General features: G+C 49.6%; 1 long non-coding RNA gene across 1 annotated transcript; it reads left to right on the forward strand.

The window, feature by feature from the left end:
* The first annotated feature begins 24312 nt into the window (after window positions 1–24312).
* On the forward strand, window positions 24313–25860 carry LOC140699786 (uncharacterized). Its single transcript, XR_012078024.1, has 3 exons — window positions 24313–24420; window positions 24975–25107; window positions 25730–25860. It is a non-coding gene; the product is annotated as an uncharacterized lncRNA (long non-coding RNA).
* Window positions 25861–26155: the final 295 nt, after the last annotated feature.

Below are 26155 nucleotides of genomic sequence, written 5' to 3' on the forward strand. Positions count from 1 at the left end.
GGAATTCTTCCAGGGCATAGCAAGAATGCCTTAACTCTTCTCTATGACTGGGGCTTCAGCTGGAGATGCCTGTGACAAATTGACTAGAACCAGCTGTCTGGGGCTTCTGTGAGATTTGCTGGGGTTAGAATGTCCGAGATGGTTCTTTCACTTATGTTTGGTGTTCGGGCTAGGACAGCTGTGGCTCTGTCATCTGGCATTATTCTCTCTCCTCAAAGTCTCTTGCATAGCTAGCTCGGGCTTCCCCACGGCATGGCAGTCTCAGTCATGGGCAAGTGTACTGAGAAGGGAGGTGGAAACTTCCAGTTCTCTTGAAGTTTCAGCCTAGACCTGGCATTGTTACACTTCCACTCGATTCCATTGGTCGAGAAGCCACAGGCCACCTAGATTCAGTGGGGAGAGGAGTCCCACCTCTCTTTAGGGGAATGGCATGCACAGGGGAGGGAGGAGCTGAGTTGCTGTCTCGAACAAGGACAAGAAGTGGTTGCAAGGCAGACCCAGGTTCAAGTTCTAGTTCTGGCTTTGACTCCTTCTTTGACCTGTGTGTACACTGCCCTCTTGAAACCTCAGGGCAGTGTCCAGATGCCTGATCCCAGCAGGCAGACCCTTCATCCAGCCTTCCGTTTTGGCCTTGTTGAACTCCCTGCTGATTTCCCTGATGCTCCTGATGCCTGAAACGCCTCTCCGTCCTTTCTCTGAACCCTGACTCAACAAACTCCTACTCATCCTTCCGGTCCTAGCCCTGATGCCCCTTCTCCTAGAAGCTTGGGTTTCTGATGCCTGTCTTAGTAAAGTCTTCCACCTGTGGGCTCCTCTCCCAACCTCTGAACATGTCTGCTCGCTCATCTGACTTACCCACTAGAACGTGAGAGCTTTGGACACAGAGGCCTGTAGCCTCCGTCTTTGTACCCCCAGTTCCCAGCACGGGGCCTGGCAAGAGCCGGCAGGCAGGCAGCATTTGTGGAGGAGAGACAGGGAGGCTGTAGATACACACAAACCATACAACAAACACATCCGGGGGTTCTCTCAGGGATTCTCCCTGCTGGCATGCTGTCTGCTCCCAGCCCTCCTGGGAACAGCTGAAATCCGGGGCTGTAATTCTTACACCACAGTTATATTGAAATATGTAATGTCTAGAGAACAGCGTTTGCTCAGCGCCTGGCTTAGGGGCTGTCAGCACCCCTGCTCACACGCTTCCACATTTCCGAGGCTGCGTTTGTCAGCTCCAGCTCACACGCCTGCTGATACGCGGGGAGCCTTGCTTGCTGCTAGAGCAGGCTTTCCTGATGGACCCCTGGGGCTGCCGCATTTCCCGCCTCTCCTTTAAATGCAATACATATTTTTAAAACACCTATTTTGCACCCAGCTGTCTGCTGTTATGTGGTGTCCTCTCTGCTGGGTGGGACAACAGAAACATTGAGGTGAGAGAGGAGTCCGGTGGAGGACAGAGCGTGAGGATGGGGGAGGGGTTGATGTGGCTGCAGAAAGTGGTCAGGACTGGACCTAGTTCCGGGCCTTCTGCTCGGCTCATCCTTACTTAATTCTCAACACTTGGCCTTTGTGGTTGTTTCTCGCATCTCTTCTTTTTTGGCGGGAGGTGGGGCACGCGTTGGGGTAATAGGTTTATTTATTTTTTTAATGGAGGTACCAGGGATTGAACCCAGGACCTTGTGCATGCTAAGCACGCGCTCTACCACTGAGCTGTACCTGCCCCACTCCCTGCATCTCTTCTGGTGGGTGATAGCCAGGCCTTACTGATGGCTCAATATTATGAATACTGCTCCTTCCCTTCAAGGTACCAGGTTGGCCTTTAGGAGAAATGGAGAAACATCAAAGCGTTCTTTGCAGGGAGCAAGATGATCAGATTTGGGTTTAGAAAGATCACACTGTCTGAATCGTTTGGAGGAGGCATGAAGGAGGTAGGGAGACCAGGGGAGGATGTTTCAGTCTTCTCAAGGATAGATGTTGACAGCCTGCAGCATGGTGGGGCCGCAGGGATGGAGAAGGGGATGGATTCAAAGGGTGTCTGGTGTGGACTTCCCGTTCCTGGTGGGTAGTGAGTGCAGAGGGACAGGGAGGAATCAAGGCTGACACTGGAGGGGGTTGGGGGTGAGACTGTCCTCACAGAGAAAAGGAACACTTCAGTGAAGATGTTTTAGGGGAACACTGGCCACCTCCAAGGATGCTTGCCTGCCTTGCTTTTTCTTAAAACTATAGCTACCAAATGCATAGTAATTTTCCTCAATAGCGGGGGAGGTAGAGGAGAAATCTTCCTAATATCTGTGTTATGAATGTCCCAGCTTCTATGCTGTATGTAGCTCCATGAAGACCAGGGCTATCTGTGCGTACAGAACGTAAGTTTCCTTTGCTCTGTGGCTCAACATGCCTCTACCAAGTCCCTCCTAGTGACTGGGTTAGGCTGCGTCCTTCCTCTCAGTCACCCATTCACTCTGTGATATGCAGGGTGATGTACAGAGAGTGCCCTGAGATCACAGAGGACAGAGTGTCCAGACCTGGGGAAGGGAAGGAAGGCTTTACAGAGGTCTTGACGTATGAGTGGGAGTTTGCTAAGGAGCTAGGGGGATGAAGAGCATTCCAGGTGGATGGAAAAGCAGGTCTAGAGGCATGGAGTGGGGACTAGAGAACGTGGAGAGGGTGGAAAGGGAATGGCCAGAGATGAGGATTGGAAGAGAGGCTGCAGTAAGGTCCTAAAGGGTCTAGAATGCCATGCTCTAGAGGCTGAACTTTACCTTGTAGGATAAATAGGTTTCCTTTTGTACACCATCATCATCTGATTGCCAGTGGTTGCCTGGAACATGTGTTAAGAAGGATTCTGTGGTAGAGTCGGGGGAAAGAGTGACATGCTCACCGGTGATGCCTGCTGCGGCTGCAGGAGTGGAGCTGGCAGGGGGTGTGGGGATTTGCCATCTCTGCTGTAAGAGATGAAGAGACACTGAAGGCAGGTGGAGGGTGTGGCTGGGGCGTGAGAGCTAAGAATGTGCATTGGAGGAGATCAGCTGGAGGCTCTGGGGAGCAGGAGTTGCTGGGAGGCCAGACTAAGGCCATGTTGCCCATGAGCCAGCAGTGAGTTTAAAAATAAATGCGGAGCGAACGAACTACCAAGTGTCTGCAAGGCGAAGGGCAGAACTTATTGTAGCTGCTTCTGTAATGAGGGCACGCAGGAGGAAGAAAGAAATCTCAGCACAAACACTGTCAGGCTCCCTTACCCCTTCAGCAGAAATGCCCAGGGTAAAAAAAGCCACACACATGCACACGCACGCACGCATGCACACACACAGCAATGACCCCACTGAGGGGCACTTTCTACCTTCCCTTCTCTGCTCTCTGTGAAGTCAGTGCATAATTACCGGAAAGCATTTTTGACTGAATTTTAGATGAGCATTTTGACAAAATATAATATTGGAAACAATCTTTATCAAACATTCATGTGTCGTGTGAGAGATAAAGCCTCGGAATCCATAATTCATACGGCGTGTGTATTACCAAGTGTGCATGAGAGGCTGAATTTCAATGAGGCAGCCTGAACAATATTTTCTGCCAGACGCAGGCTTTCAGCATTTACATTATTCACTAGGTTTTCCAGAACAGTAAATCTTAAATATATATTTGTGTTGGGAAGAGCTCGTGTGCGTGTCTGTGTACACACAGAGGGACGCACACCCGTTTGGGCACAGGATCGGCGGATGCACGTTCCAGCTGGAGGGGCACACAGTGACAGCAGGGAGGCTCGACGCACAGGGTTCCTTCTGGAGGACAGCCCACGTCACCATGGACTCCACCGCTCGCTGCACAGGCATTAAATCCACCCACCCTGTTGCCTCCCGCTTCAGACCCATCCAGCATCTCACTTGGAACCCTAAAAGAAAACAGGACCCAGAGTCGGGGCTTTGCCACGCATACCTAAGAGCAGAGCTACCCAAAGTTTATCCGCTGGACTGGTCCAGCGGAAATCGCCCACATCTCCAAAGCTCAAGATTGGAATGAACGATGCTTAAATCTCTTCAACAACAGCTTCAACAGTTGATAGGATAGTCTCTGCTTGTTTACCTTGCAGCCAGGGAGCTCCATCCTTCCGGAGTTTGCCCCAGTCTCTCTCCTAACAGTCAGATGGCTGAAAGGCCTTCCCTTGGTTGAGGCAACATGGGTCTTACAATTATCGCCCACTTTTGCTGGGCTGGTCCATGTGGTCCTACAGAACAAGCGTGCCTCCTGGAGCAAGGGACAGCCCTTCAGGGCTCTGAGCACGGCATCACGTCCCTGGAACCGTCTCTTTCCCAGCCTCTGTTCCGCTGGCTTCTCCCCACCTGGTTTGCATGGTGGATACAGCAGCGTACCTCCCAGACTCTCCACAGGCCCGAGGAGCTGGCTCTCCCACTGTCAAGAGTATTGCCTACCAGTGGCTCACACTGCCTCCCTGAAAGACTGGGGCTTCCTCATCCGGCCAAGGGCCTGGGGATCCCCTAGCAGAGGATCCACAAGCAATGATTTCCCAAATGACCTCCACTCCAAGAAGGGAGTCCTGCTGATGGTGGTTCTGGAGCCATAAATAATGCTGGGCTACTCCTGGTAACGCACTACTCACTTTGACCTAGAAAGAAAAAACCCCGATAATTTTCTGTCTGTTTCCTTTCTCAGGACTAAAGACACACTTCCTATGGCTTCACAAGATGTGAAGTCAAATACTGAAACTAGTGAAGGGTAAGGTTAATTAGTGTAAAAAGAAAAATCCTTCTCAGGAATTCCCCTGGGCAGAAGGGATTGGCTGGCCCAAGGTTTCGCCCCTCCCCACGAGCAGCCACAGCCAATGACTGGAAGAAGCACCTCTGAAACGTTATTCCCAGCTTTAGAACCCGGTGGGGTGGGCTGAGGCTCTGCTGTGAATGCTTTGCAGCTCAGCCTCCCCCTCTGCCCAGCCCTGCCGTCCCCAGTCCCCTCTGGAGTTGATCTGAGGACATGCCCCAGTAAACTTCCTGCTTTGTCAAGCTTCATGGCGGACTCCCAGGGAGCCGGACCAAGGACAATTGGAACTGGAAGTGAGCTGAGGAAGCTAACTCCAAATGGGATTGTGGAACTGGATCCCCCGCTGGCCAGCGGGCAAAGAAAACCCCATCATTCATGGTGGGTGCAGGACCCAGAGCTCCTGGCTTGTGCGATTGTTAAACTTTTTCCTGCTGGAGAAACCGGGATGGGATGTTGGTGGAAGGGAATGCAGGGCAGGGAGCCTATTTCAGGAGGCTGAGCGCATTGGGAAATTAGTCATTATAAGGACAATGGAATTGTATGGCTCTTGCTGGGTTCAGTGGATGGATTGGGGGAAAAAAACAATGAAAGGCTGTAGGTGAATAATTAGCAATTGGTGACAAGAAGTGAAAGTCAGTTGGCTTCCCTGATTCCATAGAAAGAGGGAGATTCACTTCTCCAGCAGCTGCAGAAAAGAGAATGCCGAGGTTCAGGACCTGGACTTAATCACAAGGGTGGAGCTCAGGGAAGACGGCATCCTGAGTCCTCACCCTGGATAATTTGGCTGTGCCAAGATCAGAGCTCCGATTTGGAAGAAGCAGAACTATGAGACTTGGGGTCAGTGAACCTGAGAACTTTGATATCCCAGACCTGCTGAGCTCCCCCCCTGCCGTTACAGTCCCGTGCTCCTCGCCTTGCTTGAAGATGACGCAGGGGCTTCCACCTCACACGACAACATCTGTCTGCTCAGGAGCTACCCACTTCCCTTCCCGGACACTGGCCCAACAACCAAGTCACTACACAAGCCAGCAGGGGAAGTGGGAGGAAAGGGATTAGGGACCGAAGAATGTATGGGACCCACCACGTGTACTGGGAAGGCCCGGGGTGTACACATGGCAAAGTGGGGGTGCTGAATGGGAGGGAATGGAATGTAAAGCTGAATGAATGAGCTTATCAATATGGGAGCTCCTCCCCGATACAGGATTTCACACCCTGACAAGGACCCTGGGAAATGATGCTAACGTGCTGCTTGGGAAGCTCTTGGAAGCTTGGAAGAAGACATGGCCCACACCACGTGAAGCAGAAATGCCAGAATTACCATGGCAGATGGCAGGAGAGGGAATCAAAAAACTCTGAGGAGTGAGTGTGCTCGAGAGGATATTCTATGTAAGGCCAGAAAACCCACCAACTGACTGTTCCACAGAGTGGGCTGGACAACACGCCATTTGCCAAAGCAAGGAGAGATGCGCTGGTGAGACGCTTCCAGCGTCAGAGGGGGATTCAGTGGGGGTGGGGTCTGCAGACCAGGCCTGGCTGTAGGAGGTATCGTGACAGACCCGCGTTCCCTGCCAACAGTCCGGACGGTAGGAAAGAACAGAGGCCGGGAGGTGGTGCTTATCTGTCGAAGCAAGGCCGGCACAAGGATTGTAGTGATCAGGAAGGTAGGCAGTCGGGCCTGACCTGCAGATTTACAGGTGTGGCTGGAGTACACCATGTCCCTAGGGCGGGGTGACCAGCTGTGCTGGTGTATCCGGCACTGAGGGAGTTCCTGGGAGCAGACCTTTCAGTGCTAAAACAAGACAATCCTGCTCAAACTGGGATGAGCTGGCTGTCCTACCCTCGGGGTGGAGGTCTCTAACAGAGGCATTGCTCAAGTCTACAGAATCAAAAGAATTCAAAGATGGATGATCAGGAAGCTAAAAGCTGTCCCAGTTTAAACAAAAACGAAAGCAAAAACCTCATAATCCCTTGCCCAGTTTTTGCGTCTGAGCCAGTTTTCAGGCTGGGAACCCACCCATGGAAGGAGAGGCTAGGTGCCCATAAGGAGGGATCCTGCGTCACCATGGAGTCGGGTTAAGTGATGACAACTCCAGTCCTTTTAGGGTTTATGTACTGAGGAAAGGCAAATATCCAGAGTTGACATTGATAAACAGTGGCCCCAAGCCATCGTGGCCAGCACCGGAGTGGGTGCTCATGAGGTCAGGTTATAAATACACTCCTGGCACAGATCTGACTCATGTGGGTCTGCAGCATCCACTGAGACACTCTGGGGACATTTCCCTGGTCCCTGAATGCAGAGTTGTAAAGGAGATACCCGGCAGCTGGCAGATCCCCTGTATCAGTTCCTTGAATTCTGAGGTACAAAGTATCCTAGTGGGAAAAGCTGAGTGGAAGCTTCTGAAACTCCTCCACCCGACCCCCAGTTAAGATGGAACGGGAAATGGCAGAGATTAGAGCCGCCTTTAAAGTCTTAAAGAATGCAGGGGTGTGGTCCTCATCACTTTACCATTTAAGTCACCAGCTGGAGCCTACAAAAATGCGAAGGATCTTGGAGGATGAAGGTGGACCCATTTGACCAAAGAGTAGCTCTGACTGTAGCTGCTGTCATTGTGCCAGAGCAGATGAAGACAGCTCCGGGTACCCGACGTGTGTTCACTGGCTGTATCAGGGAAGGGAGACAGGCAATTCACATCCTCATGCGGGTGGAAAACCAGACAGTTTTAAGGTCTTTCATCAGGGTTAGGTAAGTCTTTTATCCTCTATCACAATACAGTCCCAAAGGTCTAGAACTGTCTAGACAACTTATAGAACATCTTCCTGGTCTGTGGAATTGATGACAGTATGTCAATAAATCTGGATGAAGAAGAAGTGGCATGTCTGTTGGAGAACGTGCTGAGACACAGGTGCTCCAGAGAGTGGGAGATCAGCCTACAAATGTTCAGGGGGCTGGGGTGGGTGGAGGCAGGGGGTGCACCACATCAGTGAAGGTTTTAGGAGTTGGTGCTCTGGGGCCTGCGGGGACATCCTTTCCAAAGGAAAGGACAAGTTACTGCATCTTAAACCTTCCACCACTAAGAAGGAAGCAAAACACTCAGTGGGTAACTTCTGGAGGCAGTGTATGTCACACGTGGGAAAACTGTTCCAACCCATGTGTCAAGTGACACGGAAAACCCCGAACTTTGTGGGAAAGGGTCCTGTAGCAGGTCCGGGTTGCTGAGCAAGCAGCCCTGCTGTGCGGGCCACATGACAAGCTGACTCCGCGGTAGTGTAGGTGTCTGTGACGGGAAAGAGTTCACGATACGCTCCAAAAGGAAAATGACTGTGTAGACCCCCGGGTTCTGGAACAAGGCCATGCCATCTGCACTGGAGAATTATACACTATTCAAAAAATAGCTCTTAGTGTGCTGCTGAGTTCTGGTACAGATGGAGCCTTAACCATGAGATATCAAGTGACCGCGAAGCCAGAACTGTTCAGCATGAACCGGGTTCACACAGAGCCACCAAGGCATAAGACGGGGGCACATGGAAGTGGAGCACCTGGGATCAGGCATGATGGAGACCGATGGTGCCAGGAAGCTGCCCATGAAGTAAACCCTTCACTTTCTGGTGGATGCTTCCAGGAGACAGAACGAATGGGTATGAGGAGTGAGAGGTAGAAACAGGAGCCTCTCTGTTTACCGTCAGTCCCAGAGACCCACGTGGGGAATCTGTCCTTCCTGTCTCCACACTAGACTCTGTGGGTCTGGAAGTCCTAATTTCTGGAGGACGCATGCTTTTACAAGGAGACACAGGGAGAGCCTTGTTAAATTTTAGGCTACAGTGTCACCCAGTCCCTTTGGGCTGCTTATTTATATTGAGAGACCAGAAGGCAAAGGAAAAGGCCACTACTCTAGTAGGGTTAAAGGAACCTTGATTGTCGGGAGGAAGTAAGGATGCCGCTACACAAAAATAGGATAGTGAAGAATATGTTTGGCCCCAAGGCACGAGGGAGTCTCTTGCTCTTTCCTGCCCAAATTTGATGGTAAACTGAGATGCACAGTAGCCTGTGGAGTAAGTCTTTGCGACACAGAGAGGCCTGGGAGGGTAGGGAAACCAGGGGCTCAGACCTTTCAAGGGGTGAGGGTCTGGGTCACGACACCAGATGAGCCACAGAGACCAGCATAGGTGTCAGGGGCTAGTGAAGGGGCTCTGGGATCCGGAGCAGAGGAGGAGTGTCTTCTGCAGCCGTGCCGTCTGCAGTTGGTCCCATTAACTTTCCTTTTGTGCGTTTCCCCAAGAAGAGACAACCAGAATCCTGGAGGCAGAATAAGCTGCTCCAAGAACTTATACCAAAGAGGTGGAGCCATGTGCTGCCGGGGTGGGCAGCAGTGAGCTCTGCGATGTGGTGCCCGGACTTCCTCCAGCACCGAGCACTCGCTCCCGCAGCTGCCAGGAGTGTTACTTACTGATGGCCCCCGGCCAAGTCCCTCCCCAGGAACTGCCCTTGGCCAAAAGGAGACATCCCGTCCAAGGTCATGCCTCCCCTCTGGGAGCAGCTCACAACTGATGGTCGGTTGATAAGGAATACCAGGCCCCATCCCCACTTCAGGACAATTCTGAAGGGCCACGCCAGCTCCAGGGCCCCCCAGACATTTGTTGAGGTGTTCGTTGCAGCTGCAACACAGTTCTCCTTCTCCTTCTGCCCAAACTTGCTTCCTTCGCTCCTTCACAGCTGGTATTACTGAAGATGCTCCCTAGTAAAACATCTTGTAGAGGAATCTCCATCTTAGCGTCTGTTTCCTGGTGAATCTATCCTGTAACAGCTTGGTTTTGAGACCTCCACGTCTGTTTTCTTGTCATGCTCTTGGATATCAGCATCCCTCTTGACAAATTGTTTCCAAAATAAAAATAGAGCTCTGATTTTTCAGGGTAGACTAGACGACTCTCACCTCCCTTACTCTAAACACTATACATTTATTATTGTGACCTAAGTTAGCAAAAACTCTTTTGCAGCCCCAGCACACTGTTGACTTTTCTAAACTCAGTCTTGGTTAAAATTCCTCATCTTTTCGAAGCCTTGCGGCTGTTAAATCTTGTGTGCGTTATCAAGCGTGTGCAGTCAGCTTTGGGGGATCAAGCTCAGGACTTTGATTCTTCTGTTCAGTTCCCTCTGGTTGACTACCCCTTATCTTTCCTACCTGTTGAAAGGTTTTTTTGGATCAGACTTTCATTCGATTCATTTAGCTTTCCTTTCAAATTCATGTCAGACTCAACTTTGATAAGCTGACCTTCCATGTTCTTCTACAGGCCGTTAACAAAAATGCTCATCAGGCAGTTCCAGGCCTTCCCAGGGCTTGGCTGTCTCCTTGCTGGAGTGGGACAGAGAGCTTGGTCATGATGGAGGCCACGCATCTACTCTCTTCTCTGCTGTGGGTCTTTTAAGGAGTTTATTATGACCATCACTGACACACGCTGGTCCTTTTTCTCTGTGACACTGTCCTAAGCATGCCCACCTAATCCTCCCAGCAGCCCTGTGAGGCAGCTACTGTCATTAGCCTCTAGAGTGGCTGAATAGCGAGCCTGAGGTCACATAGTCAGGAGGTGGCAGAGCTCAGATTGGCACCTGGCTGAGCTGATCCCAGAGCAAGCTGTCACCCACTGTGCAGTAATGCCTCTTCCAGGAAGCGAGTGCCAGGACCCTCAGCTTCCTGCTGTAGGGGGTGTGAAGAGGGATATGGAGGGACAGGTGACTTGGGTCAGGTGAGTGGAGGGAAGATGCTGAGGCCTGGAGAGGTACGCATAGCACCTCTTCTCTCTGGAGAGAAGTCAGCCTCTCGAGGGCAAGGCAGCAGAGGGAGGAGTGAACTCATCTTGTTTTATGTTCTTTGGATGATAAGAACCCTTGCTGAGTGTTCCCTGTGAGCTGGGCTCCTGCAAAGCCATCAGCCTGCACTAAGTTGTTTCCCCACACTTCTCTGAAGCATCTGTGACACTGAGAGATCAAGGAACTTGCCTTCAGTCACAAGGCTGGTTGAAGGATGCAGCCTAGATGGGAAACCACCAGTGTCTTCTCAAGAGAAGAATGCTGGTCTCCTTGCCTCAGTTTACAGATGAGCCAACTGAAGTCCAGGAGAGGGACAATGACATTGCAAGTCACACTGTAAGCTGTAGCAGAGTCCTGGCAACAATTCTGTAAGCCCTGCAGATCGCGTTGTCACTTTCCATCCTCGCTCTGTTAGAATGCAGGTTCCATGAAGGCAGGAAATACGGGCTATTTTATCTACTGATTTACTACTGTGTCCCAACACCTGTAATGGTGTCTGGCACAGAATGAGTACTCAATCTGCTATTTATTCACCAAAAGAAAAATGGGTTTATGATCTCTGTGGTCATGGATCCAAGAGCCCTGTATCAATGTGCAACTTAGCACCACGTGCAGAGGGTCTGCCACACCAAACGCTTTGCCCAAGATCTCAACCCAGTGTGGTTAATACTTTTGAATTGGTGGGTCCATTGCAGGATGTTTGCCACGTGACCTCACCCGGTACCGTCACCTTTCAGCGGTTCTTTGCTGAGGTACATGGGGAAAACCAGCACCGTTCTCTGAGCAGGTCTTGGTTGCTGCCCTGTCTGTTCTGTTCTGACACAGCACCTGGTCTGGGGCTGGGCACCAGACAGCTGACCCTGAGGGACCTTGCAGCTTCATGCCAACAACAGCTGGCATTTTTGCTGGGCAGGTTGTTCAGTCATTGGAATGTCTTTCTTTTCTTTCTTCCTTTCTCTCTTTCTCTCTCTCTTTCTCTCTTTCTTTCTCCCTTTTCTTTCTTTCTTTCTCCCTTTTCGTTCTTTCTTTCTCTCTCTCTTTCTTTCTTTCTTTCTCTTTCTTTCCTTCTTTCTTTTCTTTCTTTCTTTCTTTCCTTCCTTCCTTCTTTCTTTCTTTCTTTCTTTCTTTCCTTCCTTCCTTCCTTCCTTCCTTCCTTCCTTCCTTCCTTCCTTCCTTCCTTCCTTCCTTCCTTTTCTTCCTCTCTTTCTTTTCCTTCCTTCCTTCCTCTCTCTCTGTCTCTCTCTTTTAACAGAGAAATAGGAACACACTATGTTCCTAACACAACACGAAGAATCTGTCTCAACAAGCCCTTCTGTGAGCCAGTAGTAAATACTGCAAGAAACCCACTGCGGTTTTAATTATGCAGGGCCGCCCAGCCTGTAGGGAGTGACAGTGGGGACCTGGCTCCTTTGGGGACCTCTCTGGAGAACAATGCAGAAGGGGACTCCCCTGGGTCCTCAAAGGGCCTGGAATCTAAACCACTTTTTAATTTCAGGACAGACTGTGCATTTACAATAACAAAGTATTTACTTTGAACTATTAGTCAGTAACTAAATTCATTGGGCAAGAAGACATCTTCAGTGGTCAACTCGCAGCCTCCTCCGCTCTGCCTCCTGGGTTCAGAGGTGGTAGCCATGCTTGTTACCATGTGGTCGGTCAAGAGACCATCAGCCCTTGGTGTCCCGACACAAGGGCCGCTGTGTTCCTTCCCCACAGGGTCCTGACAGTCCCCACACCGGGACCCGTGCTCACTCACTCCGAGCTTCCTCCTCAGTTGAGAGTCCAGTAACTCGAGTCGATCCCGAACATCGTCCCTCCGATAGAAATCAGCCACGTCAGCAGAAACGTCTTCCGGCTCTGCCTGGAACGTCGCTTCATTTTTGCTTCTTCTGCCACATGGCCCGTTCTTCTGGGGCCCTGTTGGGACGGCCCTAGTATCTCACAAATGGCCTCTCTTGCTGTATTTTAAAGCTGTATGCATTTGACTTGTGGCGTATTTGAGCTGGGAGGCCACCTACTCGTTCATCTCCTTTTTTTTTTCAATTGAAGTATAGTCAGTTTACAATGGTGTGTCCATTTCTGGTGGACAGCATAATGTTTCGGTCATCCATATACATACAGAGATCCCTTTTCAAGTTCTTTTTCATTGTATTTCATGACTACAAGGTACTGAATGTGTTTCCCTGTGCTGTACTCACAGACATCTCCTTTCATAGAGGAGGAAGCGAGCTCCAGTGAGGCGCAGGGCCTTGGCCAAGAGCACACCGCTGGTGCCGGCAGTGCTAGGATTCAAGGCCAGACAGGTGGGCTCCCGGCCCTGCTCCCCGCTGCTTCTGCAATCTCTCCAGTGCAGGTCCGGGGAAGAAACTTGCCCTCGTCATTCGGCAGGTAGAAAGCCACGTTAGAACCTCTGTTTATTTCCTAGGGCTGTCGTAGCAAAACACCGCAAAGGAGGTGGCTTAAACAGCAGACGTGTTCTCTCACCGTTCTGGAGGTTAGATGTTCAAGATCAGCGCGTGGGCAGGGCTGGTCCCTTTGGAGAGCTGTGTAGGGAAATCTGTTCCATGCCTCTCTGCTACCTTCTGGGGGTGTGCTGGCAAGCTTTGGCCTTCCTTGGCTTGTAGGCACACCACCCCGATTTCTGTCTTTATCTTCACATGGTGTTCTCCATGTGCCCAGATCTGTGTCTAAATTTCCCCCTTTAAAAAGGACACCAGTCATATTGGATTAGGTGCACACCCTCCTCCAGTATCTTACCATGTCCACCATGACTCTATTTCAAACAAAGTTCTCAGCGGGGAAGGGTTAAGACTTTAACATGTAAGTTTGGGAAGACATCATTCAACCAGTAACAGACCCCCATCTTCTTCTTCTTCTTCTTCTCCTTCTTCTCCTTCTCCTTCTCCTTCTCCTTCTCCTTCTTCTTCTTCTTCTTTCTTCTTCTTCTTCTTCTTCTTCTTCTTCTTCTTCTTCTTCTTCTTCTTCTTCTTCTTCTTCTTCTTCTTCTTCTTCTTCTTCTTCTTCCTCTTCCTCTTCCTCTTCTTCTTCTTCTTCTTCTTCTTCTTCTCTTCTTCTTCTTCTTCTTCTTCTTCTTCTTCTTCTTCTTCTTCTTCTTCTTCTTCTTCTTCTTCTTCTTCTTCTTCTTCTTCTTCTTCTTCTTCTTCTTCTTCTTCTTCTTCTTCTTCTTCTTCTTCTTCTTCTTCTTCTTCTTCTCATCTTTATTGTGGTATGATTCCTGTAAACTACACATATTTCAGATGTACAACTGATGAATTTTGATAGAGGTACACCAATGAAACCACCACCACAATCAAAATAGGTAACATTTCCATCACTCCCCAAGAATTCAAATTCCCAATTTATCCCTTCCCACCCCCTTTCTCCCCTGCTAACCATGAGTTTGTTCTCTATGTCTGTGAATCTGTTTCTCTTTTGCAGATAATTCATTTGTGTCCTTTTTTAAAGATTCCACATATAAGTAATATCATACGGTATTTTTCTTTCTCTTTCTGGCTTACTTCACTTAGAATGACAATCTCCAGGTCCATTCATTTTGCTACAAAAGGCATTATTTTAGTCTTTTTAATGGCTGAGTAGTATTCCATTGTATGTATATGTGTGTGTGTGTGTGTGTGTGTGTGTGTGTGTGTGTGTGTGTATGTATATATATATACACCACATCTTTATCCAGTCATCTGTTGATGGACATTTTGGTTGTTTCCACATCTTGGCTATTGTAAATAGTGCTGCTGTGAACATTGGGGTGCAGGTGTCTTTTCAAATTATACTGTTCTCTGGCTATATGCCGAGGAGTGGGATTGCTGCTGGATCACATGGTAAGTTTATTTTTAGTTGTTTAAAGAGCCTCCATACTGTCTTTCATAGTGGCTGCACCAATTTGCATTCCCACCAACATTGTAGGAGAGTTCCCTTCTCCCCACACCCTCTCTAGTATTTATCATTTGTAGGTTTTTTTCATGGTGGCCATTCTGACTGGTGTGAGGTGCTATCTCATTGTAGTTTTGATTTGAATTTCTCTAACAATTAGTGATGTTGAGCATCTTTTCATGCACTTGTTGGCTATCTGGATGTTGTCCTTGGAGAGATGTCTATGTAGGTCTTCTGCCCATTTTTGAGTTGCTTGGGGTATTTTTTTTGATATTAAGTTATATGACCTGAACAAACCCCATCTTCTAAACTTAGGTGATACTCTTCTTATCCAGAACAACTTTTAATTTGGCAAGTCATAATCAAATTGAATAAAATATGAATTCTTAGCAGCCTGGAAGGAACTCTTCTAGCTTTAAATAATTGAATAATTGGGCACCTTGAGTCTGAACTACTGCCACGTAAATTGGTTGTGCCTCCGGCCCACTCTTGCTGGAGTGACCAACTGTCTGCAGTGTTTGAAGAGGGTGTAGTTGAGGAATCCAGAGAGAGGAGAGGAAGGGCTTAGACCCAAGGTCTTATGTCTGACGTATTACTTTCTCGGAGGCTTGTTTGCATTGCCCACCTCCATGCTAGGTGTCAGCTTGTGAGGGCAGAGCTGGAAATACTGGATGGGCGTCGCTCGTGACAGCACAGTGAGGCTCAGAGATGCCAGGTCCCCTCCTCAGTGGAGCTGGAGCTGGACCACACGATCTTAATTACACCGCGGTATTGGTGCCTGATTTATGCATTTCAGACTTGTTTTCTCAACTGAACTGTAAACCCTTTGAGGGTAGAGACCCCTGCCCCACTGCCATCTCAGAATGCATCCTGATTGGAAGCCACTGAGTTCTGGGAGAGGTCTGACTGTGACCAACAGCATCAGCCTCTTTCCCACAACAGAAATCTCAGAAGAGCCCCAGCACGGCCTCAGTTCTGTACAATCGCTTTGGAAGCACAAAGCTTCACCGTGGCCCCTCACCCTCTATCCTCCGCTCCCCCCACCTCACATCCCCCGCCCACTTCTCCTTGTGTAATTAAAGGGAAAATGGTCTGCATTCATTTACTTTATACTTTATCAAATAACGGAGAGATGAATTAAGAGGTCCATATTTCTATTTCAAGGTTCATGTGCTTTCACAAACTGTGAAGTTGGGCTCTGAAAACCTGCCGCCTCAGCAGGAAGGCTCTGCTCAGATCGCACCATCTCGCCCTTCCTCTTTTCATTCCCCTGTGCAATTTCAAATAGATGATGGTCGGGGATTCTGCAGAGACAATTGTGAAATAATCCTCAGGGCCTCCAGGATTCTCTAGTCTCTCTCTTTCTCTGCCCCCTTCACATTCTGCACAAGGAGTCTCCTGGGGGAGGATGCCAGGCTTGTGGTTCAGCCCATCCGACTGCAGCAAGCTTTGCTCAGTACCTACTGTGTCCCGAGGACTGTGCCAGGCACCACTGGGTAAGTGGAAATGTTCATATCTTCAACTTCTATAATTCTTTCTAGTTAACAAAGTATGTCTACATTCATAACTGCGTTGAATTCTTGCAAAAACTCTCTGACATGGATGTTATTATTATTCGCTTTGCCACTGCCACGAGGAAACTGAAGCTGAGTGTGATTAAATAACAGAGTTTCTTCATTTTCAGTAGGTCAAGGACGCCCTTGGTTAGATCGGTGATGTCTGTGGACCCCATCGCAGAACAATTCTTTTAAATGCATAAAACAAAATACGTAGGCTCATAAGGGCATTCGCTGAACAGTTTTCAAAATAATTCTTAAAAGCCTGATATAGTAATTTACGTGCTTCCTGATGAAGGCATTAAATAACAAGATAATAACTACTGTAGCTATCTAATAACTAGTGTAATTTGAAAGTAATGTCTTGGCTATACCAGGGATCAGCAAACTGTCATCTGGATCACATTTGCTTTTGTGAATAAAACTTTATTGGAACAGAGCCACCCCCACTCATTTTCCTATTGTCTATGACTGCTTTTGAGCTACCACAGCAGAGCTGAGTGGTTGTAAAGGAGAATGCGTGGCTCACAGTGCCTAAAATATTTACTATCTGGACCCTCACAGAAAAAGTTTGCTGACCCCTGTTGTGTTCAGTATTTTGAAATATGTGCAACAACTTTAATGGAATAGGAAAATACTTGTGATTTCTACTGGTGACAAAAACTTAGCTGTTGCAAATACTCCTGTGGTTTGTTGCCTCCGCTTGTCATTGAAGCATATTGTTTTTCCCATCCATGTTCCTGGGTCCCTGGAATTCTAGCCATGTTGCTGGTGGGGGTTAGAATTCAAACCCAAGTTGGTCTGGTTCAGAAACCAGCATTTGTCCTAATACTTGAGAATCTCACGATCTAGCAGAACACGCACACACACACCTCCAGGCAGGCAGCCCCTGCCTATTGCTGTCATGAGGACTACGAGTGACACGGAACTCAGGGGAAGCAGTGGTGCTCAGTCTTTGAGCCTTCTGAAGCCCTTGCTGGATCCAGGGGCACCGCATGTGGTTGTGTGGGTTGGCAACTGGCCAAGAGGGTGGAGTGAACTCTAGCTCAGCTACCAAGTCTGCTTAGGTTGTGGGGCGGGATGCCCTCCTGAATTTCTCACAGAGGTGCCCTGGGTACGTCTTCCCCTGAGCAACGTGGATGGGCCTCCGGGCTTAGGCTCAGTGGGTGCTTACCAATGTGTGGTCAGATCGTTCAGTAACAAACACGGTTTCAGTGATGGCTTGATTCTGGATAGATAATATAAAGAGGGACGGCTGTCATTATACTGAGGGATTTTCAGGACCTCACTCTGCAAAGTTTTCACTCACTCATCCCTTCACTCACATCTTCTTTCCACCCTCCTTCCTAACAAACACTCATTAATTATCGACTACATGCCAGCCTCTTAACTAGGTGCTTCTCTGATGTATATGAGCCAGGGGAAGTTTAGTCCTGGCTCTGTAATTTCCTAGTCGTGTTGCCTTGAGCTGCTCCTACTCTTTGATCTCCATTAGCTTATCTATAAAGTAGGGATCGTAAATATACCTGCCACCTACCTCACAGAAGTGAGATGAGTCCAAGGAGGTAATAGATGGAAAGAGCGATGGGCAAGAGTTGTTTCAGAAATTGAGAGGGAGAGGGCTCTGTATGGTTTAGGTTGGCTGGGCTGATTCATAGAAGTGGCCTTGAGCAAGACCTTGAATGATGGACAGGATTTGAAGAGGCCAGTGGTAGAAACCAAAATGGTCCCAGGAGTGGGGGCTGGGAGGCTGAGAAGGAGCTGTATAATCTGGCTGTTTCCCTGAGGAGCCGTGACACTTAGCACATTCTCTGCTGAGACTTTAGAGCCAGCCGGGAGGCACTGTTATGAGAAAGTGTTTATTATTATCATCCTCATCAACATTATTATCATTATTAATAATATGATATTTGGAGCATTTATGCACATTAATTTTAAACAAGCATGTGCCATGGCAAGATCTGATGCTGCTACCAATAAACAGCTATAACGTGGATCTTTAATTTACATAAAATCACTTATGTTAATTTAATTAGTTCTTTGTTTACAACTGAGGCTCACTCACTACTGGGCTGTGAGATGTGCTCTCCGGCAGCACACTGCAGAGCTGGAGGCCAGGCACGCACATCCTTTGTGCAGGGATGCTCCACTTATAGAGAGGAAAGAGTCCCCTGCTCTTTTGTGGGAGGACACATTCAGATTCAATAAGTTCTTATTTACAGCTTCCTCCCTGTAAAGAACTGTGCTGGGTGCTGCCATGTCTTTAATTCAGTCCCGACAACCACATTGTGAAGAGAATCAGAGAGGTTTTGTATCCAACCCAACATCACACAGCTACCCAGGGGTGAGACAGATATGAAACCCACAATTAGCTATTTCAAGTCCTCAGATTCTTTATACACCCTTATGACAGCTCTCAAACAAGAAGCACTAACATGGCTTGGTACACGGGATGTACTCAAAAACTGCTGGTTGAATGAATGAATAGCACTGTTCCAGTTAAAAGTGATTTCAGGTGCATTTTCTCCCTGATACCCTGCAGCAGCCCCGATGGACTGGTCCAGCCAGCGCCATTTTGTAGAGGAAACTTGAGCAGGTGGGGTAATGGAAAGGGCAGGGCATTGCACTGTGAACTCAGAGTTCTGCAGCCTCCCGCTGACTGTGTCACTGATTTATGCCCTGACCTTGGCCTGACCTTGACTCTGGTCAAAGTGCTGCCCTCACCCGAGTTCCTCCACTTCCCCATTTGCGAGGCAGAAAGAAGAATCCCTTGTCCTTCTAATCCGACGGGCAGAAATGGAAAAATGAGAGTGTGGAAGGGGCTGTGCAGGGTGCCTGAGAATTATAAGGTGGTATTTGTCAGACTTGCCTTGGGAAACCTTGAAAAATTGAATGGAAACCACTGGGCTCATTCATCTCCTTTTAACAGCCCCATGTCATCCAGCCTGGTCTTTTCCATTCCTGCTCTGTCCAATCCTGACAACATAATTTAGTTCCAGGGAACTTGAATAGAACACAGTGGACTGATATTTCTACGCACTCCGGCCTTGATTAATACCGTCAGGGCAGCTGCCGGTGAGGATGAGGAGCCAGAGACGAGGTTGCTCAGCAGCACCCCAGCCTCCCGTGCTGGCTGCCCCTCCCCTGCCTGGGGGCTCTCCCCGCCACAGGCCCTGCAGGCATTGCCCCCCCGCACCCCTCTTCCTGCTCAGTCTCTGCTCCAAGTCCCTTACCTGGTCTGTTTGTTCTTCCCACTGTCCAGCCATCCATCCGTTCTGCAAACAGAGTATTTACCACAGCCAGGCAATGGGGATTCAGAATTAAGGACCCCTGTCCTTCAAGCATTCAATCCTGGGAAAATGAAGACCAATCGACATTCTAGCCAAAATGGTTCCAGGAAGGCGGCAAGAGATAGAGCAGGGATGGAGGGAGATGGGGGCAGGTAGAAGGAGGCTGCTCTGCCTGGGGAGGGGTAGAGAGGGCTTTGTCAAGGAGATAGTATCAAACAGGGAGTTTCAGGATGAGTGACATTTCCCTAGGTGGAGGTGTCCAGAGAGAGGAGGGAAGGAGAAGAGGTTTCTGGCAGTGACCACAGTGCAAACAAACTCATGAGGGCCCGAGCTAGCCAACTAGGCAGGGATGGCAAGCTCCCTGGGTGGTCCTCCTGTGAAGTGGAGGACGAGGTGAGGTCAGCGGCGGGAGCAGGGCCTGGAAAGGGAGGAGAAAGGAGCGAGTCTGCTCTTTAAAGCAGGTATGGCTGGGTTTGCATCAGCTGCGGTTTCACTGGCACGTCTTTCTTTGGGAATGCACCCAAATCTGCATGGGGAGATGAAGACATTGAAGGCTTGGTGAGTAGAGAGTTGGAAAGCAGATAAAGGGAAATTCCATCCACATCCAACTCAGCGAGAGTGGAGGTCAGTCTCAAATGCTGGTGGGTGGGTGGGGCGGTGGCAGGCAGTAAGGACAGCATACAGGGCAAGGAGTTTCCTTCCACCTGTGTGACGGGGACAGAGGGGCAGTCCTCTGAAAACGGGGTATGCTTCTCTTTTTTGAGGGCTTTCTTTAAAACATGCACCCACCCAGAGCTACCTAGAAACTGCTAAGCACACACAGGCCTCCTTCCTAATATCCCGTGCAAGAGTGCTCTTCGCCCAGCACAGAGGAGGCAGGAGTACCCTGCCGTGAAGGCGTCCTCGTCCCTGCCTAACAGCGCCTGCATTGATGGCTTCTTTCCATGGATATCAAGATTTATTGTTCCTCAAAATCAAATATTGACCTTGGCTTTTTGTCCATCAATATATGACCTTTCAAGTCAATAACCCTGGATATGCGAGTCAGTGGTTACTTATTATTTTTCCCGTCCTGTAATGGAAATCTCAGACCCCAATGCATGGATTGAACCACAGCGATGATCTGTTTATAACCCCCTGCACCTGGCATTTGTGATTGAAGAGTTTGTGGGCAAGATGCACAGTTTCCAGGGAGGCTGTTCTCCCTGCCTCTCCTGCTGTCAGAAGCCACTCATGGCAGATCTGCAATCCCGAGGCGCCTACCTCCCTTCCCCACTGGGAAACACTTAGTGTGTTGACTTCTTTTCCACATTGGCTATGGATGGTCCCAGCCACAGGGAAGCATGGCATCCTTCCCCAAATTTATCTCATGCCTAGAGGACATGGATGCCTTCATAGGGCTAATTGAAGGATGGCATTCCGGCGATGGATTGACCATTTCTGAAGCACCAATGTCCTCAGAGTCTGGGAGGAAGTAGAGTGAGGGTTAAGCCACAGACCTTCTGGGTTTGATTAACTACTCTTCCACTACTAGCTGGGTGGTTTTGGGTAAGTTCTTTCTGTTCATTCTCTCATTCTCATGCCTCCATTTCTTCATATGCAAAGAGAAATAACCTATGCAAGGTATTTAACCAACCCCCTTAAAGTTCAGTGGACCAAGTGCCATGTTCAGGCCAATGAAATGTGAGCAGCAGTGACAGGTGCCACTTCTAAATTGGCATCATGAAAAGCCAGTGTACCATTCTCCAGTCTCTCTTGCTGCAGCTGTGACTGAGAAGGTCACACAGCATAGCTTTGGATGGTGAAGGACCTGTCAGCTGTGTGGCTGAGCCACTGCATGGAGATCACGCATCCTGGAGAGTTGCCGGGATCCGCCATGAGTCTTGTGTGAGCAGGAAACACATCTTTGTTGTGTTAAGGTGCTGAGATCTTGGAGCTACTTGTTGCTGCGGCATCCTCAGACTCTCCTGACTGATATGGTGCTCAACAATTATCAGCAATTTTCATTGGTAGGGCTTTTGTAGTCATAGATGAGTAGAACGCCCTGGTAATCCTGTGTCTCCAGCAGCAGTCACTTGACCTTGACTATCTGGAGCTCTTGTTCAAACCCGTCTTGGCTCCGGATTCTGTCCTGATCCTCTGCCTCTGTCTAATGATTTGGCTTCTGCCTTCCCCCTTTGCCTCTGTCCCTGCAGCTCCCCTCACCTTCTGAGACTCTACTGAGATCTTTTTATCCCATGAAATGACCATTTTATTGATGCCCAGATCAATTTACCTGATGCAGTTAGGGTGGGAAGAAAGCATGGCACTGGGGGCCAAGAATTCTGGGTTTGAATACCAACTTGGACTCTGCCTTTTTCTGAACTTCTGCCCAAGTTGGGAAGGACCTTCCCTGTGGTTCAGGGCCTCTGCTTACCTGGGTGCTGGCTCTGGGTACCTCCTCCCCCGGCCTAGGTGCTTCTGAAGGGCAGGGACCTGTCTGTTTCCTCCACACCCAGCTCGCAGCGTGATGTGTGCCCAATAAATGCAGACTGACTTAAGAAGGATGTTAAAGAAGACAAGCTTGTTATGATCATCTGTGCTGTCACAGCCTCGGAGACTCTTCCAACAACTGCCTGCCAGGAAGCTGATGTTTATCTGGGGGGACTGGCGGGAGTGGTGGCCTTGCACCCACCGAGGGCAGCCCCAGGGCACCTCTGCGGAAGTCCAGAGCTCTAAGGAACACATTTGGAGAACCACTGCCCTGCTCTAAGCTCGTCATCCTGTAAATGCGGTCACTGAGGCCTGAAGTCATCCTAGGAGATGTCAAGATGCGATTCCAGGTCTATTACCCTCCCACCCTCTCTCTGGTTGCATCTCATTTTGTGCAGTTTCACATCATTCAGATCAACTCTCTCTTAGGTAACTTTCAAGTGTGTCTGATGCCTCTCTACATGGAAAAGTGCGTTCTGAAGACAATGGCACAGGTGGGGTGTGAAGGCTTTAGCCTAGGGGCACGAGAGGTCACATTGCCCAGGCTTGGATCCTGGCTCTACCGTTTATTAGCTCTGAGACCCTACTAGGGTGACAGGTTACTTATCTTCTTGGAGCCTCAGCTTCCTCATCTGTTAAATGGGGACAATGATAAAACCCACACACAGACCTGTTGTGGGTATCTGATGAGATGATGCGTGGGACTCACTCAGTGCAGAGGCTGGCACGCGCTCAGTCCTCAGCGATGCCATGCGTCTGTCTGCTTGCCCTCTGCAAACCCACTGAGCTCATCTGGATTCTGCACAGAGCAGCTGTCAAATCAATCATCTTTATTTACTTCCAGAAAGAGATGTCACAGAGAGGGGAAGTGGTCCCTGAAAGGCAGAAACCAGACCAGAAAGTACATGTGGTCTCTCTCTTCCCCTGGCAGGTCCTGCCCCACCTGCAGGTCCCAGTGGGCTGTCTCACCTCCTTGGAGAAGCCCTCCCTCTCCCCCTCAGATGAGCATGTCCCCTCTCTCCATGCCACACTGCTCTGCTCCATTCAGGACCAATCACCAGTGTAACTAAATAAATGTTTATGAATTGTCTTTTGTCTGTTCATCTCTGTCTCCCCCCATGAGGGCAGAGGACCAAGTCTGTTTTGTCTCACCACTGCTGACACAGTGCTTGGCACATAGTAGGATTTCAATAAATGTCTGTTGACTGACTGAATGATCCCAGGCATCATTGTTTAAATTCCTGCCATATGCTGGATTTGGAACTGGGGAAGTCGTGTGCGTGGTCCTAGCCTTACGTATGCAAGATCTGCAGGCTGCCTTGCTCCTAAAAGGGCTCTTAAAGCCACCATGTATTGAAAACATTTATGAGTGCAAAGTGAGACAGAGAAGGTTAGGAATTTGTTCTTAGTCACCCAGCTGGCTAGCTGCAAATCACAGCTTGAGCCCAGTTCTGAGTAACTCTAAAAACCACTCTCTTTCCCTTTCATCACCGCACTTCCAGGAGATTCCCAACTTCAGTGAGCATCAGGGTTCCCTGGGGCATTTGTAAAAAAAATTCAGATTCCTGGGCTTTGTCCTTAATGTTACTATTTTAGCAGGCCTAGAGGCAGGGCTGCCCCTTGGGCACGCAGGGCCCCAGGCCAGTAGTTTTTTCTCTTTTTCGCAGGCGAGGCAAAACACTTGAATCATTCACAATCATGTGAGCGCCATTCTGCTGGCCTGATCTCATGTGATTCTGTGAAAGAAATACTTTGCTGGCTACTGGGAGCAATTCACTCGCCAAGCTGTCTGCCTGGTATAGGGGCCCGACCATGAGGTCCTGGGATGACCCCGTATGTGTGAGTCCTAGTTGCTCTGTGGGGCATCTGGTCAACCTCAGAAGCAGTAGTTGGGTGGTAGAGGGGGTATACAGTCTCTGAGCAAGAGAAACAAACGGGGTTTGGGATTCATACAGAACCAGGTCTAGGCATGGGAAACCCATGGGGATGGTACTCTGACCCCAATAAGTCCTGAGGTGCGAGCCACATGGCAGGGGAGAACTATCTGGAGGTAGACCTGGGAGCCTGAATTTACATCCTGGGGGATTCCTATGGAGAGATACCACAGGTCATCCTTTGAGAAATATTGTTCTAGGAGACTAGTGTCAGCTCAAGTTTGGAAGAGCTTCTGAGAGCCAAACTAGTCAGGGATGGAGGGGTTCCTGGGTCACTGGTGTGCTCTGGGGCAGGCTCACTGGCCCCTGGGCTCTCTGCCTAGCCTGGTGGCTGTCACCCACCCCCCCCGCACCAGGTCTCTCTAACCAGAGGAGGGCGGCGGGCGTTGGATGGTGACTCTGCCTCCCGCGGGGCCTTCCGATCAGACGGGCCCTTGGCAGTCTCCTAATTTGTCTCCTCCTCCCAGCGCCAGTATCAGCTTTCTGATGCAGAGGGACCCCAGTAATGAGTTTCTATTAAAAGAGCTGAATCCCAGCTCTCGGAACTGAATGTTCAGAATAAACAATGGGGCAGAATCCTATTAAAAAAGGCTTCCAACGCGGACAAATTAAGCCCTTGGGAGTGCCTTACAAAGAATACGTTTTTCCAGTGTCGAACCAAGATCAATAGAGAAAAACAAATAATTTCAAGTGGGAGTCGTCATAATGATATCCAGGTAGAGGCTGGGGTTGGGTGCGCTATTTTGGCCTGAGGACACCCCAGCAGAGATAATGAGGGAGCAGAGGCGGGAAGCTCTTGATGGGCGTGAGGGGTGTCTGGGTCTCCCAGGCGGCTGAGCCAGGAGGACGTCGCGTCTCATTTGTCTCTGTCGAGACGAGACTCGCTCTCCCTCTTTCTCTGGGGGATGGTTAAGCCCACAGCGCTGTTCTCAGCACACGGAGGGCTAGGGCAAGCCTGGGGAGGGGGTGGGAGACCTGGCTTTGTTTGCCAGGGAGATAGATCTTATCTCTGCTCAGGCAGGGTGGGGACGGAAGCTGCATCTACCTCATCCCCAAGCAGAGGAAAGATCCCCCAGACATCGGCACAGATGCCTGAATCGTCACTGCCAAGGCTCTACCCCCTCCTCTGCTCTCTCCACTTGTGAATATCACTCTTGCAATATTCAATTTTGTTCCCTGGAGCTCAGTAAAACTTACCCATCATTCCAGGCTCATCTTGAGTTCCTCCTGCTTCATGAAATCTTTGCTGAATTCTTTCCTCCTCTTCTAGATTCCTAGTGATCCAAGTAACACCCTTGAGTATTTCAGGAATGCCAGGAGGCTCCCTGCCTGGCACATCTCTGCCCCTGCTCCCCTGCTTGGAGACTGTCCCAGGGCTGTTGACTGTCCTATTGATGCTTTAGGTGAGTGCCTCTTCCTCCTTCCAGCTCACCCTGTACTCACTGAACAGTGCTCCATGGTAGTTTCCACGCTAGGCTCTGGGAGACCCAAGTTGAACAAGACACAAACTGGGGTCCCTTGCAGGCAGGGACTCACCCAACCTTCCAGTGGGGTCTAGCTGCCTCCATTAACAAATGAGGAAGCAGAGATCCTGAGGAAGAGGCTGATGTGTCAAAGACAAACAAACAGTGGCCAATGGAGAGAGCTGGAACCCAGTTCTACTGCCTCCCTGCTGGCAGAGCTGCACTGAGGCCCTCCTCCGTGCAAAGCATTTCTCTGCTCTCTCAATATTAATGCACTTCAGCTGCACATAGTACCCTAAGGTAGCTATTGAATATTTCCCCATTTTACAGATGAGGAAACTGAGGCATAGTGAGGTTGAGTAATTGGCTCAAGGCCTTGGATGACCAGGTCTCTGCATCTAGTTCTCTTTCCTCTGCACTACCCAGGGAGGACTGTAGAGGGTGGGGCATGATACAAGCAGACCTGGAGAGAGGACAGGGGCCCCAGGGAGACCCTGGGAGGCTGCAATGGGGAGCAAGAAGGAGAGGAGGGCCCTGAGCTGTTGGTATTTCTGGCCGACAGGTGCACTCCTGTCAGCTGGTCGTGAATCCAGTAGCGGCTGCTGCCCTGTGGCTGTCCTGAGTTCAGTGCCGATTGCAACTGCATATTGCTTCATTCAATAAAGGCCATGAGAAGTCCTGCAGCAACTTTAATTTTCCCAGTGTCTCCCAGACTTCCTTGAGAATGGATGCCCTATTTTGTCAACTCAGAGTGCCTTTTAACATCCTTGCCAGCCCTCTTGGGAAGTTCACCTCTAGGTAATGTGGCTGTCAGGCCAGGACCGGCTGGCCAGTGAAGAGTCCGTGACCAGGACTTGAAGTGTATAGTGGCAGAATCAAGGCTGTGGATTGTCCTGGAGGCCAAGGGCGGGAGAGGATTTCAGGGAGAGGAGGAAGTCAGTGGTGTAAATAGCTCAGATGCTGAGGAGGGTGAGGGGTGAGGCAGCCT

This window comes from Vicugna pacos, chromosome 11, assembly GCF_048564905.1.
Source record: "Vicugna pacos chromosome 11, VicPac4, whole genome shotgun sequence".
Lineage (NCBI taxonomy): Eukaryota > Metazoa > Chordata > Mammalia > Artiodactyla > Camelidae > Vicugna > Vicugna pacos.